This window comes from Schistocerca cancellata, chromosome 1, assembly GCF_023864275.1.
Source record: "Schistocerca cancellata isolate TAMUIC-IGC-003103 chromosome 1, iqSchCanc2.1, whole genome shotgun sequence".
In the NCBI taxonomy this organism is placed as follows: domain Eukaryota; kingdom Metazoa; phylum Arthropoda; class Insecta; order Orthoptera; family Acrididae; genus Schistocerca; species Schistocerca cancellata.
This window is the reverse complement of record NC_064626.1, coordinates 936,043,159-936,058,703: the sequence shown is the minus strand read 5'-3', so window position 1 is coordinate 936,058,703 and position 15,545 is coordinate 936,043,159. Positions and strand designations below refer to the sequence as shown.

General features: G+C 42.5%; 1 pseudogene; it reads right to left on the bottom strand.

Moving 5' to 3' along the window:
• Positions 1 to 335: 335 nt before the first annotated feature.
• LOC126103981 (5S ribosomal RNA) lies at positions 336 to 453 on the bottom strand (annotated as a pseudogene).
• Positions 454 to 15,545: the final 15,092 nt, after the last annotated feature.

Genomic DNA, 15,545 nt, shown 5'->3' with positions numbered 1-15,545 from the left:
ACGGCAAGGTCCATGGTTCATCGGGGTGGGGGGGGGGGGGGGGGGGTTGTAGGTCTTATGCTTCTGAATTTCTTTGTGCGGCCCAGGTATATTCTACATGGTTGTGAATTTCCTCCTATATGTTCTCCTCCATCGGAACAGGACTTGGAAGGTCCAATGGTACCGACCAGCCGCCGTGTCATCCTCATCCGACAGGCGTCACTTGATGTGGATATGGAGGGGCAGCGGTCAGCACACCACTCTCCCGACCGTATGTCAGTTTACGAGGCTGGAGCTGCTTCTTCTCAGTCAAGCAGCTCCTCAGTTTGCTTCACAAGGGCTGAGTGCCCCCCACTTGCCAACAGTACTTGGCAGACTGGGTGGTCACCTACCCCAGTGCTATCCCAGCCCGACAGCGCTTAACTTTGGTGATCTGATGGGAACCAGTGTTACCACTGCGGCAAGGCCATTGGCCTCCCATACTATTTTTCTCATTGTGATAGCTCTTCACTTAGTCAGTGACAGGTGGATGATTAGACGGTCTTCTAATTAAAAGAACAGTGCTGTCGGAACGTGTTGGGATTTTGAGAGAATTTGAAGGGGTCTGTGACTTGGTGGGGGACATATCTTATTGTCGAAATCAGGTGGATTCAAATGCTATACATCGAAGACTGGAAGGTTCGTGAAAATATAGCAGATAAGCGATACGCTGACGAAAAGGGACTTCACAGGTCAGCTCTATACCACTTCTTCTAAGTGTCGTGGGCAAACATATTACAACCTCCCGCATATGTCTCATGAAGCGACTGCAATGAGATAATTAGGAGCTAATACGAAGATTTTTACCAGGAGACAATCATCAGCAGAAGTTCCACCTATTGATTTCTAGATAAATAAGAGACAATTTTCTTCCATGAGTTCTGTGTGCCTATAAAGGGATGGAGTAACATCTTAATAGGTGGACAAAATTTACATTTACATCTATATGCATACTTCGTAAGCCATCATATGGTATGTGGCGAAGGGTACCCTCTACCGCTATTAGTCATTTCCTTTCCTGTTCCGCTCACAAATAGAGCGAGAGGAAAAAGACTATCTATATGCCTCCATATGAGCGCTGTTTCTTGCATCCTCTCTTTGTTGTCCTTATGCAAAATGTGTGTTTTTTGGCATTTTATGCAGTCAGCATAAAATGTCGATTCTTAATATCGTTCCTTGAAAAGAACAAAAGAACATTATCTTGCCTCTGGGGATTCACATTTGAGCTACCTGGCAAGTGAAATCCGACTGCAGAAAAAAATTATTGACCATGCAAAGTGACTCTCATGATCAATTTAATTAATTAGTTAATCAATTTGATATCAATAACGGCTGCCAGGCGTGTCTTGCAAAATGACTCGTACAAAAGGGGGAATCAACATTTCGTGTGAGAAATTCGAGGTGTATGAACAATAATATCCCAGCCTCGGATTTGGTAAAGCGTATTTTTTAAACTAGGAAGACTATGTTGGCAGTGGACTTGCAGTTAGAACTATACGTCCAAACCGTACCTGCTTGTCTCGTAGTGTCTGCAGCCAGTGGTCGACCGGAAGCTGCAGCTTAGTAGCCACTAGAGAGAGACTGGAGGGGGTTTCCTAGGTATCTAGGTATCAAATATCAAGGGACATAGACTTCTGCTCTGTAGTCACTGGACTGTCTAGGTGCTGACGATTGAGGCGCCCACTGGTTGGGTGAATAGGCAAATACTGCGCAGTATGCGTCTAGTTGACTTTGTGATCGTGTGGGTTACGGGTAACGCATGGATAGGGTACTTGTGTTCTCAAATGTCCATACATATATGGCGAGTGTTTTGAAATTTAATTACGAGGGTTACCCAGAAAGTAATGCACCGAACTTTTTTCTTCAAGAAATCTTTATTTAACATAATGATAATTACACACATGAAAGAATGGTGTTCTATCTACACACCCTATTTTTCTATGTAATCTCCATCCCATTTTATGGCCTTCCTCCAGTGCGAAACAAGGGCACGTATGCCCTGTCGGTACCAAACCTTGCCGTGATGGGCGGCGCCAGTGCTTCACTGTGTGGATCACCTCCCCATCGTCCTCAAAATGTCTTCCACGAATCCTTTAATGCGCATCCTTTAATGCGTCCGTCCTGGCTGCAACATGTCTGGTATCCCCGACTTCTGCAAATCGTGGAGCTCCGCTGTACCGCCTTCTGATGACCTTACCCTCCGCTCCCAGTGACTAACTGTGCCTCTGTCGACAGCAGATGCTCCATAGACTTTGCACAAGCGTTTGAATATTCACCCCAGTTTCTTTCTCTGCAGTGAGAAATTCAATGATGACACGTTGCTTGTAACATACATCACCTACAGATGCCATTTTGAAACTGTCTTGCAGCTACACTATCTGACAGAAGTGAGCCGGCCGGGGTGGCCGAGCGGTTCTAGGCGCTACAGTCTGGAACCGCACCATCGTGACGGTCGCAGGTTCGAATCCTGCCTCGGGCATGGATGTGTGTGATGTCCTTAGGTTAGTTAGGTTTAAGTAGGTCTAAGTTCTAGGGGACTGATTACCTCAGAAGTTAAGTCTCATAGTGCTCAGAGCCATTTGAACCTTTCGTTTGTTTTGTTTTGTTTGTTTTTTGACAGAAGTAACGGAAACTTGGCGTGCTCACTCAGGAAATTGCAAATAGTACATACGTAACGTTTCACATTCGTAGCATTGTTTCCGAGCGAGTAAAAAATGCGGTGCAACCCTCGTACTCTATTTGCTTTCGCTTGTCTATACATGTGGTGATGGACCACGACACTCTTTGCGATGTGATCAGCAGTCAGTAGTTCCCACTGTAAGAGGTCCATGACTAAGGAATCTATTGCTAGCGCACTCGAGCAGATGTAATTTCGATGGATTGCTCACGCACTGCCTGCGATATGTAAGCTATAAGAGAATCTCAGACCAGACAGCAGTGTTGGCTGCAGTAAGAGCACTGTCTGTAGGAGTAAGTAGTAGCTGGCAGTCGTGTGTATGGAGTTGGCTGGGCCGGTCGTGGAGAGCAATGGCGGGCCTGAGCGATGTAGTATAAGATAAAAACAGCCGCGCGCATATGTAGTTTGTTAAGTTAAATTTGTACTCTTGTTATATCAAGTCCCGTGTAAATGTTTCAAAAAATCTTTTAATAATAATCGTTTTTATATAATTAACTTTTTGACAATCATTCATCTGAATTTAAAGAACCTGCTAATTTCTCCAATCCATTGTCATCCCGATTATCGTCAAGAAAAATCAGTTGTTTCTTTATATACATGACAAATTTAGTGGCCAGCACTGCACTGGGTGTGCCAGAAAAATTTCTTATAGGAGCAGATATATATGCGTTATCCGGCAACTTCATTGACGTAAGAATTTTCAATTTATTCAGTATGATCTTTCAGGGCCACGACGCAGCACTGCTGACGTCCAAATTTACCAGTTTAGATTCACAGATAGTTAATTATTGAAAGGTTACATATGAGTCACATTTTTTATTAGTAGGTTAGTCACGTTATTATTGCGAGGTTACGGAATAATAAACTGTTGCTAGGTTACGCTGAATGTGAATGCTATATACATATTTTTTATCTGCTGGGAGGTTACACTGAATGTCAATGATATACATATATTTTTATCTGTGGGGAGGTTACACCACCAATGTCGCTTGGGGTACTGAGAACGCTCGCTAATTGTCCAGAAGCCTGTGCACAAAGATTAGATTAGATTAGATTAGATTAGATTAGATTAGATTAGTTTTTCGTTCCATAGATCTATGCTGAGGAGATCCTCGTGGATGTGGAACATGTCAACTTTTTTTTTTAGCTGAAATAACAATACTAATAGTATGCATATATACATCATTTGTTTCTATTAAAAAATTCGTCTATGGAGTAGAAGGAGTTGGCCGCTAGTAAGTCTTTCAGGCTCCTTTTAAATTGATCTTTATTTGTAACAAAATTTTTTATGTTTGCTGGCAAATTATTGAAGATGAGTGTTCCTGAGTAGTGGACCCCTTTTTGAACTAAAGTAAGTGCTTTTAAGTCTTTGTGCAGATCATTTTTGTTCCTGGTATTGTATGTATGAACTGAGCTGTTTGTTGGAAACGAGATATATTATTTAGGACAAATTTCATTAAGGAGTAAATATACTGAGAGGCAGTGGTTGGTATACCCAGTTCTTTGAAGACGTTTCTACATGACGTCCGTGAATTTACTCCACAAATAATACGTATTACACGCTTTTGGACTCTGAAAACTTTTGTTTGACTTGAAGAGTTACCCCAAAATATTATACCGTATGACATTATGGAATGAAAGTAGGCAAAGTATGCAAGCTTTTTCATTTTTATGTCGCCTATGTCTGCTAACACTCGAATTGCAAATATAGATTTGTTAAGGCGTTTCTGCAGTTCTGTGGTGTGCTCCTCCCAACTGAATTTATTATCAAGTTGTAATCCCAGGAATTTAAGACTGTCAACCTCTTCTATCTGCTCTTCTTCATACTTTATGCATATGCTGGGTTCTTACAGGTTCTGAATTGCATGTAGTGAGTCTTTTCAAAGTTTAATGTCAATGAGTTGGCTTTAAACCATTTATTAATATCTATGAAAATATCATTAGCAGATCTTTCTAGAACTACACTCGATATACTATTTATTGCAATACTTGTGTCATCTGCAAACAAAACGAACTCTGCTTCTGGCAGTGTAACTGATGAGAGATCATTAATGTACACAAGAAAAAGCAATGGCCCTAGGATGGATCCTTGTGGGACACCACAAGTAATTTCTTCCCATTCTGATGATGACTGATGACCTAATTCACTAGTCCCTTGTACTGACACCCTTTGTTTCCTATTAGCTAGGTATAACTTGAACCATTTTGCAGCACTGCCCGTGACACCATAGAATTCTAATTTATTTAAAAGGATGTTGTGGTTCACATGCTGTGGGAAGCTGATGTGTTGTCACAACTGTCCCAACGAAGTGCAGTAAGGGAGTTATTTCTCTGGCGCCATGCTTCTGCCCAGAGCTGTTAGCAAGTGCTTGTTTCACAAAGTCTGTTTGTGGTACATGTGTTAGGTGCGGGTTTTCATTATCTTTGTAGGATGTTTAGGTCTTTACTACGGAAACTTTTTGTGGATGTTATTCTCTCTGTAATAGAAGCAGAACATCACATCTGATGTTTGTGGCATCGAAAAGCTACTGATTCATACCACCTCTAACCTCTCGGCGCAACGGCCACAAATGGTTGCTGTTACTTAATGCTTTGTTCGAGGATTAGCACAGCTTTTTGTCTGAGTACCACAGGAGCCAGCTCTGTTTGCCGGCCTATCTCCCGACCTGTGAGTCCAGGAATACGCAAGGTGGCCAACGTGGCTGCGGTGCCCTGCACATCTGCCCTGCGGTCAGTCTGAAGTCACAATCGTAAGGTTTTTTTTCGCCAGATATGGGTTGTGGTGGGGAGGAGGGTACTTGTATTCTTAAACATCAATGCATACAAGATGTCAGATATACACTCCTGGAAATTGAAATAAGAACACCGTGAATTCATTGTCCCAGGAAGGGGAAACTTTATTGACACATTCCTGGGGTCAGATACATCACATGATCACACTGACAGAACCACAGGCACATAGACACAGGCAACAGAGCATGCACAATGTCGGCACTAGTACAGTGTATATCCACCTTTCGCAGCAATGCAGGCTGCTATTCTCCCATGGAGACGATCGTAGAGATGCTGGATGTAGTCCTGTGGAACGGCTTGCCATGCCATTTCCACCTGGCGCCTCAGTTGGACCAGCGTTCGTGCTGGACGTGCAGACCGCGTGAGACGACGCTTCATCCAGTCCCAAACATGCTCAATGGGGGACAGATCCGGAGATCTTGCTGGCCAGGGTAGTTGACTTACACCTTCTAGAGCACGTTGGGTGGCACGGGATACATGCGGACGTGCATTGTCCTGTTGGAACAGCAAGTTCCCTTGCCGGTCTAGGAATGGTAGAACGATGGGTTCGATGAAGGTTTGGATGTACCGTGCACTATTCAGTGTCCCCTCGACGATCACCAGTGGTGTACGGCCAGTGTAGGAGATCGCTCCCCACACCATGATGCCGGGTGTTGGCCCTGTGTGCCTCGGTCGTATGCAGTCCTGATTGTGGCGCTCACCTGCACGGCGCCAAACACGCATACGACCATCATTGGCACCAAGGCAGAAGCGACTCTCATCGCTGAAGACGACACGTCTCCAGTCGTCCCTCCATTCACGCCTGTCGCGACACCACTGGAGGCGGGCTGCACGATGTTGGGGCGTGAGCGGAAGACGGCCTAACGGTGTGCGGGACCGTAGCCAAGCTTCATGGAGACGGTTGCGAATGGTCCTCGCCGATACCCCAGGAGCAACAGTGTCCCTAATTTGCTGGGAAGTGGCGGTGCGGTCCCCTACGGCACTGCGTAGGATCCTACGGTCTTGGCGTGCATCCGTGCGTCGCTGCGGTCCGGTCCCAGGTCGACGGGCACGTGCACCTTCCGCCGACCACTGGCGACAACATCGATGTACTGTGGAGACCTCACACCCCACGTGTTGAGCAATTCGGCGGTACGTCCACCCGGCCTCCCGCATGCCCACTATACGCCCTCGCTCAAAGTCCGTCAACTGCACATACGGTTCACGTCCACGCTGTCGCGGCATGCTACCAGTGTTAAAGACTGCGATGGAGCTCCGTATGCCACGGCAAACTGGCTGACACTGACGGCGGCGGTGCACAAATGCTGCGCAGCTAGCGCCATTCGACGGCCAACACCGCGGTTCCTGGTGTGTGCGCTGTGCCGTGCGTGTGCTCATTGCTTGTACAGCCCCCTCGCAGTGTCCGGAGCAAGTGTGGTGGGTCTGACACACCGGTGTCAATGTGTTCTTTTTTCCATTTCCAGGAGTGTATGAAGAGTGATTTTCCCATAGAGTGCAATATTCTACGCAGTCAATCAATTTCACTAGGTATGTCCCATCAAATATGCAAGCGATCGTCACAAGTGTCTCAATATTTGCGACCAGCCAGTGGGTTGTGGGATCGCTACAGTAAGGATTTTGACCTAACTGCACCAGTATCTATCTACAGAATTCTCATATGAGTGGAGGTATTGCAATTGAGTTATTTCCCACCAGGGAGGAGCCTTGGCTCCTGAAAACTGATAAAATAAAGAAATATACACCAATATATTATTGACATTGATTTAAATTTTGTGTTGCGAGACCCTTCCTCTCCAGCACAGAGTGAGTCTTTTCCCCATTAATTTCCAGTTGGGAGAGGAGAGGAGTGAAACTGGGGAGGGGATGGGAGGGAAGAAGTGGGAGATTTCCCAGGTGAGGTAAGAGTGGTTCAGAACTGAATAAGTGTCCCTTTTCCCAGTGGTGTGGGAGAGATGGAGGGGAAGGTGTGTGGGATTGGGGGTTTTACGGAAGGGCAGATTATTCCCAAGGCTCATAAATCAACCCCCAGGAGTGACAGAAGGGGGCATGTCCTGGCTGGGGAAAACACGTGACGTTATCAGTGGAGGTGGTAATTAATTGTTCAACATAATTAATCAGCATTATTAATTTGGTATCAATTTGATATCAAAAGTATGCCACAATGCACTTTACCTTACTACTGCTGGTAAGTCAGTTAAAGTTTTATTAATCCTTCAAATTATAGGTTGTCTCAATTGTAAGGGTTTATTCATTAATATAGTTATTTTATGAATAGGTCCTTGATTAACGTTAGTAATTTTGACCACCCACACTGGCTATGTGAGCTGCTGCATTACCAACCGGTGAGCAGTCCTGGTTGGCACTTGGTTTTCAAATTATAGGCGTCATAGGAAGATTCCAAACGAAAACAGAATTATAGGAAGAAAAGTAAGTGCAAATGAAAAAATCAATACGATGGTGAAAATGAGGTTAAAAATTTAAAATACATTGAAAAGAATTAACTAGATAAAACTAACAATCAAAGATTTTTGATTAGATATAGAAATTAAAAATTCGATGTGTTTCACGAGATTGGAACCTACGATCTTCTGGAGGATTGGTAGTTACACTAACCACTGTGCTAGGCCATTGCACTGTGTTTAGGTGTCATATTCATGCCTGGTGACCCAGTCGCAATGATGAGTTGCAGCAGCCTTCTAAAATTTGGTTCCACTCAATATTGTGAAATGCTTCCTGATATAAGCCAGCCTTTGTGATTATAATAATTATATAAGTGACGCTGAAATACGTTTTGTGTGGAAGGATCCAGTAGAATTTGGTAAGTGTTGCGTATGAAACGTTTGTATTTTGTTAAAATCGTATAGGATTTGGAATCCAAACACATCAAGAAAGAAAGCTGGTCTAGAATTTGGGAGTGAATTTACTAATTGAATTTAGCAATGCCGAACGGCTTTGGCTTGACGTTGAGCGCTCTAATTGGAAGAACTCCAACACGTAAAGTGTCAACTATCAAATAATTTTAATTGGACTATAGTAGCAAGTCCTTTTTTAAATATTCAAAAATGGGTCAAATGGCTCTGAGCACTATGGGACTTAACATCTATGGTCATCAGTCCCCTAGAACTTAGAACTTCTTAAACCTAACTAACCTAAGGACAGCACACAACACCCAGTCATCACGAGGCAGAGAAAATCCCTGACCCCGCCGGGAATCGAACCCGGGAACCCGGGCGTGTTTAAATATTCATCTAAAAATATTTTTGATGGCTGATCGCATGGACACGTGTTGTTTCTGTAACTTTATCTTTCATTTGTCTGTATTATGAGCTGCAAACCTGAGACGCGCTGAGCGTCGGCAAAAATATTCGAAAATGCGTCCTGGGCAGAGTAAAAAGCGAGCGCCTCACTCTCTCTCTCTCTCTCTCTCTCTCTCTCTCTCTCTCCCCTACGAATTTCTTCCGTGGGCCGCACTGAAACAAATTGCGGCGGATTAGGCCGCGCGCCGCCGGTTGCCTACCCCTTCACTAAGCTATGGTGGTCACATACAAAGTCATTAAGTGACACTTGGTTAAAACAAATCGTAACAAGAGTGACATGTTTGAGATAAATCTTTAGTCACAACTGCGTACTGCATGCTATCAAAACACGCAAGTTATAATATCGAAACAAAATCCAACATGCGCGTCTCCAGAGAAGTCTACTGCCATCGCGTTTCGTTCCAGCATCACGTTTTATGGAAGACATGTCATCTTGAGAATACTTCCCAACAACATTCGGTTAAAGGCAGCTTCTCCGCCGCCCCCATAGGACCCACAATTCACCTCCTGCACCTACAAGAGCTGAATTCACGAGCGTTAAAGTACTACACTAAATTCGAATCACATTGACTATTCACGCCAACTTGTTTCGCATGTGCATAAGAGCACAACTTACAAGTCCGCTGCATTTTGCGAAGTGTCATAGTTCTGATAGCCTACGTTATCTGGCTGGCCGCAGCAGAATCTGAGAGAAGTCGTGCATGGTATATCTCGTACAGATCAGGAACAGGGCCTTGCGACAGCCAGTCAGAAACGTTACCTCGAATTTTCAGTTAGCGTGGCTAGGCGGAAGCAACACTTTGGGCTAATATTTTGTACAGTGTGGACGCTGGCTGCAACTCCATCATGCCATTTACACATCTGGCATAAATCATGCTAGATGCTTTTGGCGTAAACCGTGCGACCCACGAACGCTTCACTTACGTTTATTGCAGGACGTATTGTTTTTCAAGTAACGTTCACACGGAGTAAATTATCGCTTGGCGTGTTTCTTCAAGTTGAAATATATCCCAGCATTCCTTTGTGATCGGTTCAGAAACATGGTCCCAACTGGATCACGAAATACAGTTGTGCTTTACACATCCGTGAGTGTTCGTGGCATTCCATTCAGTCTCTCTCTCTCTCTCTCTCTCTCTCTCTCTCTCTCTCTCACACACACACACACACACACACACACACACACACACACACACACACGTTTAGTAAGCAGATTGATTTGGTTGTTAGTTCTTGCTCGTATTGTAAAACTAGGTATTTGATGGCTTTTGTGCAATGCCTGAGACGATTTTTAATCGTTCATTCATGGTTGCCTATCCTATAATTAAAAGTTCTTGAATATTAGATCATCATTGCAAAAGAATCAGTACTCGTCTTTTTATTATTTTGAAAAGTCCCTTTGTTTGAGCATGAAACCATGTGACTTCGCATAGTCACAACTAGTACTGGCTTTCTCATGATATTTAGTCCCATTTAACGGCTCTGTTTCAAGAAGAAAGGCACTCGTTTTGTACCTCCATGCTACCTAACATTTTCAGCTCCACAGTAAGAATAGGTGTTACAGTATGTTGATGCACACAGTTACGCTAGCAGCAACGCCTTCATTTTAGTCGATAAGCATTAGAGTTTGAAGTTCATTTTCTTAGTTCACAACTTGACTTTGAATGGGGATAGGAACAGAAATGCGGTACACTATTTGCTGTGAATTATTTTCAAATCCCTCAGATGAAAAAACAGAGAAAATCCTTTGGTAAATTTACATTCTAGTTGTTCACTATTAAAAATATGGTAGGTTGCAGGATTCAGCCAAAAAAGCAACAGAATTGCCGATTTATTTTTGTCTGAATTGTTTACCATTTCTTATTTGAAAAAGCTTAATTCATTACAAGGAACAGCCACAGTTCCATTGTTGACAGGTTTCATTTTTTTTCCAAACACAACATAAATTGCACAAACTCACCTTTCAATAGGTATTCTGATAGAATCATAAAACAGAGTGTCTTACTGAACAACCAATAAGCGAACAAGGTGGTCAGTACCTTATGGGAAACCTCATTGTATCTGTTTGCTGTAATACAACATAAGAAATTTCATGTTTATTTCAATACTAGCAACTCTCTTTTCAATAATTGTCGAAGAATAATTTCTTTAAGAAAGTACTGAACAGAAAAAAAATAACATAAAAACCATAGCTTCTGACATATCGCTATAGACAGAAAGATCCATGTACGAGGGTTGGAACTTTAATAGTGGCAACTATTTATTTACAGCTCTTACAAAATAAATACGTGTTTCAAAGTTTTACTGACCTACGAAGTAGTCACCAGCATTGTGTAAATCCCATTGCCAGCGAAATGTAGTGTGAGGAGTGCTATGCGAGAGGTGTTCAATGAATTCGAAAGTAAAGTTCTATGTACTGACTTGGCAGAAAATCCTAAGAAATTTTGATCTTATGTCAAAGCGGTAGGTGGATCAAAACAAAATGTCCAGACACTCTGTGACCAAAATAGTACTGAAACAGAGGATGACAGACTAAAGGCTGAAATACTAAATGTCTTTTTCCAATGCTGTTTCACAGAGGAAGACTGCGCTGTAGTTCCTTCTCTAGATTGTCGCACAAATGACAGATATCGAATTAGATGAAGAGGGACAGAAAAACAATTAAAATCGCTCAAAAGAGCAAAGGCTGCTGGACCTGATGGGATACCAGTTCAATTTTACACAGAATATGCGAAGGAACTTGCCCCCCTTCTTGCAGCGGTGTACCGTAGGTCTCTAGAAGAGCATAGCAATCCAAACGATTGGAAAAGGACGCAGGTCATCCACATTTTCAAGAAAGGACGTGGAACAAGTTTGCAGAATTATAGACCTATATCTCTAACGTCGATCAGTTGTAGAATTTTGGAGCATGTGTTATGTTCAAGTATAATGACTTTCCTGGGGACTAGAAATCTACTCTGTAGGAATCAGCATGGGTTTCGAAAAAGACGATCATGTGAAACCCAGCTCGTGCTATTCGTCCAAGAGACCCAGAGGGCCATAGACACAAGTTTCCAGTAGATGCTGTGTTTCTTGACTTCGGAAAGGCGTTTGATACAGTTCCCCACAGTCGTTTAATGAACAAAGTAAGAGCATATGGACTATCATACCAATTGTGTGATTGGAATGAAGAGTTCCTAGATAACAGAACACAGCATGTCATTCTCAATGGAGAGAAGTCTTCCGTAGTAAGAGTAATTTTAGATGTGCCACAGGGGAGTGTCTTAGGACTGTTGCTATTCACAATATACATAAATGACCTTCTGGATAACATCGGAAGCTCACTGAGGCTTTTTGCAGATGATGCTGTAGTATATCGAGAGGTTGTAACAATGGAAAATTGTACTGAAATGCAGGAGGATCTGCAACGAATTGACGCATGGTGCAGGGAATGGCAACTGAATCTCAATGTAGACAAGTGTAATGTGCTGCGAATACATAGAAAGAAAGATCCTTTATCATTTAGCTACAATATAGCAGGTCAGCAACTGGAAGCAGTTAATTCCAGAAATTATCTGGGAGTAGGCATTAGGAGTGATTTAAAATGGAATGACCATATAAAATCAATTGTTGGTAAAGCAGATGCCAGACAGATTCATTGGAAGAATCTTAAGGAAATGCAATCTGAAAACAAAGAAAGTAGGTTACAGTACACTTGTTCACCCACTGCTTGCATACTGCTCACTGGTGTGGGATCCATACCAGATAGGGTTGATAGAAGAGAGAGAGAAGATCCAACGGAGAGCAGCGCGCTTCATTACAGGATCATTTAGTAATTGCGAAAGTGTTACAGAGATGATAGATAAACTCCAGTGGAATACTCTGCAAGAGAGATGCTCAGTAGCTCGGTATGGGCTTTTGTGAAGTTTCGAGAACATACCTTCACTGAGGAGTCAAGTAGTATATTGCTCCCTCCTACATGTATCTTGCGAAGAGACCATGAGGATAAAATCAGAGAGATTAGAACCCACAAAGAGGCATACCAACAATCTTTCTTTCCACGAACAATAAAAGACTGGAATAGAAGGAGAACCGATAGAGGTACTCAAAGTACCCTCTGCCACACACCGTCAGGTGGCTTGCGGAGTATGGACGTAGATGTAGATGTAGATGTGGAAGTCATAGGATACTCTTAGCAGTGCCAGTTGTGTTGACAATTGAGCGGCGCAGTCTAATGCCAGACAAATTTGCAGCAGTTCTGAAGCGAGTGCCGTGAAGTGTTTCCTTCAGTTTAGAAATCGAGTTGAACTCACGAGGACTTAAGTCAGGGGAGTGCAGTAGGTGGTATAGCACTTAGCAGCCCCATCAGTCAAACAAATCAGTAGCAGCTTGCACTGTACGTGCTTGAGCGTTGTCCTCCAAAATGATGGTGAGGTCCTGCAGAAAGTGTCATCACTTCTGCCTCTAAGCTGGTTGTAGGTTGTGTTCCAAAAATGAACAGCATAGAGATAGAAGTGATGACACTTTCTGCAGGACCTGACCATCATTTTGCAGGACAATGCTGAAGCACGTACATTGCAAGCTGTTACTGATTTGTTTGACTGATGGGGCTGCTAAGTGCTATACAACCTACGGCACTCTCCGAACTTAAGCCCTCATGAGTTCAGTGGCATGCAATAATGATAGAGGAGTTACAGCATTGTCCAAGAGGGCAGTCAGGGTATGACTGGCCAGGATAGAACAAATCAGTCTGAGCATATGCACAATACCATTGTTCTTAGCCAGACAAAAGGGACTAGGCTGTCCGATGGGTCTCATGGAATCCAGACTGCATTTCCAGCAAGCAGGTTTTCATTGGATTCACTCCATTTATGACAACTTGGTTGTAGTGACAAGTTGTTACTAGCAGGGGAAGCTCACAGAGGACAGACATTTAACTTTAAGGACGTGGGTCATTAATCGACTGGACTGAATGTGACAGGATCAACATTTCATCTATTAGCCACTGAACTTATCACAAATACAGTTGTATTGGGTAGATCTACCTTTGGAATTATTCCCAGCATGAAACAGAACATTTCTAAATCAAACTATAACCTAACCTCATCCATTCCCTCAATCAATTCACTGTCATGCAGGAAGGATGCATTTCAGCCGAGCAGTTTATGCAACCTGTAGAGCACTTAAAAGGATGACAACATATGGCAGCAATTTTGAGTGGCGCAATATTAACTGCCACAGTGGCTCTAACTCTGCTGTGAGCAGCTTCTATTCTTCTGAGGAAGAGAGCTGACTGTCAGAATAAACAAATAGTCAAGATTCTAGCAGACTGAATCTCTAGAGCATGAGAGCGAGCAAAAGAGAGAGAGAGAGAGGGAGAGAGAGAGAGAGAGAGAGAGAGAGAGAGAGAGAGAGAGAGAGAGAGAGATATGCAGTATCTAACTCCCGTGTGCAAGCTGCCAGTTGTTTTGGTCATAAATTTTCTCTACATTTTGTGCAAACATATATTATAACACAAAACTGGTCTTCATGTCAATCCAAGGGATTAGGTTTTATTCATAGAGAGCATTAATGTAATGTACAGCTGTCAGCACGTGGAATGCTGGATGATTCTACTGCTGTCATAATTTGATAAAGTTGGTGCAATGTTGTAAGGCAGGTTACCTCACTGAAACAGTGGTATTGCACAGACTCGTGCAGCAAGGGGCATGTTAGACTTCCACACTAGCAATGACAATTGTGTTTTAGGATACATTGTAATGGGATACCCTTTTCTAGCACAATCTTTTTTTTTATATAGAAGTACCCAATACCAAAATTAATCTCGAATCTGGTATAGGTGAACACACTCCCCTGTTTTCCTGAAAGAATTTCATTTGATTTCGTATATGATGCATTATATTTCATGCTAAAATGTATAAAAAGCAATAAAGCTGTTACAATCGATACAGCTAAAAGTATTCTTCTTGTAGAAATATTTGAAATTACAAAATATCTGGCATACTTAAAATTCATATTATTAATTGCACAATCTCATGTTAGTTATTAAATTTATTTCTGGATCATTTATAAAATAATGATATAACATGATGATGATTCTTCTTTTGTCAAGGAAGTTTGTAAACACATTTGCTTTGTAAACTCTTTGGAATGTTGTCAGTACTGCAGAATGTTAGTAGTAGTGGGTATGCCTCTGATGGAGACAGACATATGTTTTTTTTTTATGATCAACACTAACAATGTAATTTGGAATATTAAGCGGAAATTGTAAAGATTGTGTGATATTGAAAATTGTGACAAAGAATAAAATTCAAGAAATATACAGGCAAATTTATATCAGTTATTTAGTCATCAGGAACCCAAAACGTCAAATCAAAATTTCAGCCTCAAGAATGTACCCCTAGACGCAAGAAATGGAGCCAACAAGAAGAGTAAATGAAGATAAGTAAAGTTTTTCTTTTTTATATCTTACTCCTCACAAAGCTTTCAAAACCTGTGCAGAGACATAGAATTTTAATAGTGATGTGTGGGAGGGTAAGATTACAACATGACAAGTAATGACATATATGCACAATAAGCATGCCACTGTCGACTATAAGTACCGGACATTTTGTAACAAAATTATTCTCAATCCTTCAGCTCAGTCAGTATGGCAGGACTGTGGCAGGTATGGACCTGCCAGCAGAAATCACCAATTCAGGGCTACAGCAGGGAAACAGCTCTACATACTAATTCCCTCTCGCACTTTGTGGCATGATGCAGCC